The sequence below is a fragment of the Babylonia areolata genome, chromosome 3 (genome assembly GCF_041734735.1).
Source record: "Babylonia areolata isolate BAREFJ2019XMU chromosome 3, ASM4173473v1, whole genome shotgun sequence".
NCBI lineage: Eukaryota > Metazoa > Mollusca > Gastropoda > Neogastropoda > Buccinidae > Babylonia > Babylonia areolata.
Window position 1 is genome coordinate 32,003,218 of NC_134878.1, and position 2,093 is coordinate 32,005,310.

Sequence of the window (2,093 nt, forward strand, 5' to 3'; positions counted from 1 at the left end):
ACAACGGGAACAGTCCCTGTTACTGCTTGTATTTCCGAGGTAACCTTTTAACGTCACGGGGCTTTGACAGACACAGGGGGTGACGGTGTTTATGAGGCAATGATGTCGTACCAGTGACTGACAAAGACGTCAGAACAGAGACTGGGCGGGGGATGGTTGAATGAAGGGATGAGCGGTGCGTGTGTGTGTGTGTGTGTGTGTGTGTGTGTGTGTGTGTACGTGCGGGGGAGGAGGCTGGAGGGCGGGGGGGGGAGGGTCCGGGAGAGGGGGGGGGGGCCAGTTTCTCTTCAAAAGCCTGTGAACTTCATTTTGAACAACGAAAGGGTGGTGTTAACGACCTAATATTATAATGGCTGACGCTGTTTTAAGGTCAAGTTGTTCGGGACAGAGGCCGCTGGGTTTTGAACACACGCAGCTGGAGGGGGAGGTTGTGAAGTGGGAGTGGGGAAAGTGAGTAGTTGGAGAGGGTGGTAGGGGTCGGGGGCTGGGGGTAGTTCACTCGTTGTGAAGTGGGAGTGGGGAAAGTGAGTAGTTGGAGAGGGTGGTAGGGGTCGGGGGCTGGGGGTAGTTCACTCGTTGTGAAGTGGGAGTGGGGAAAGTGAGTAGTTGAAGAGGGGGGTGGGGGGTGGGGGGTAGTTCACTCGTTGTGAAGTGGGAGTGAGGAAAGTGAGTAGTTGAAGAGGGGGGTGGGGGGTGGGGGTAGTTCACTCGTTGTGAAGTGGGAGTGAGGAAAGTGAGTAGTTGAAGAGGGGGTGGGGGGGGGGTAGTTCACTCGTTGTGAAGTGGGAGTCAGGAAAGTCAGTAGTTGAAGAGGGGGTTGGGGGGTGGGGGTGGGGGGGTAGTTCACTCGTTGTGAAGTGGGAGTGAGGAAAGTCAATAGTTGGAGAGGGGGGCGTGGGGGGTAGTTCACTCGTTGTGAAGTGGGAGTCAGGAAAGTCAGTAGTTGAAGAGGGGGGTGGGGGTGGGGGTGGGGGGGTAGTTCACTCCTTGTGAAGTGGGAGTGAGGAAAGTCAAAAGTTGGAGAGGGGGTGGGTGGGGGGGTAGTTCACTCGTTGTGAAGTGGGAGTCAGGAAAGTCAGTAGTTGAAGAGGGGGGTGGGGGGTGGGGGTGGGGGGGGTAGTTCACTCGTTGTGAAGTGGGAGTGAGGAAAGTCAGTAGTTGGAGAGAGGGGTGGGGGGTAGTTCACTCGTTGTGAAGTGGGAGTCAGGAAAGTGAGAAGTTGAAGAGGGGGGTGGGGGTGGGGGGTGGGAAGGTAGTTCACTCGTTGTGAAGTGGGAATGGGGAAAGTGAGTAGTTGGAGAGGGGGTGGGTGGGGGGTAGTTCACTCGTTGTGAAGTGGGAGTCAGGAAAGTCAGTAGTTGAAGAGGGGGGTGGGGGGTGGGGGTGGGGGGGTAGTTCACTCGTTGTGAAGTGGGAGTGAGGAAAGTCAGTAGTTGGAGAGGGGGGTGGGGGGTAGTTCACTCGTTGTGAAGTGGGAGTCAGGAAAGTGAGAAGTTGAAGAGGGGGGTGGGGGTGGGGGGTGGGAAGGTAGTTCACTCGTTGTGAAGTGGGAATGGGGAAAGTGAGTAGTTGGAGAGGGGGGTGGGGGGTAGTTCACTCGTTGTGAAGTGGGAGTGGGGAAAGTGAGTAGTTGAAGAGGGGGGTGGGGGGTGGGGGGGGGTAGTTCACTCGTTGTGAAGTGGGAGTGGGGATAGTGAGTAGTTGAAGAGGGGGGTGGGGGGGGTGGGAGGGGGGTAGTTCACTCGTTGTGAAATAGGAGTGGGGAAAGTGAAGGAGAAAGCTACCATCACATCAGGCAATCAACTGGAGCCATCATCATAAAAACAGGAAGCTGTCAGCCCCACATCCTTCTATTCCCTCGCCCCACCCCCACCCCACCCCTGTCTGTGCCCCACCTCCGTTCAGATCGGTCCTGTTTACTGCCTTTGTACCGTCAACCTACAACCGGTATGTATGGCGGTGACGTCAGTGAGATGGTGACTTTCTCCACCTGTAGCCTTTCCCACACCCCTCCTTAGGAGGGGGGAGGGGGGTAAGGGGGTGGGGGGGGAATCCACCGTCAGTAGTATTGTGAAACACAGGAGACGGGACAG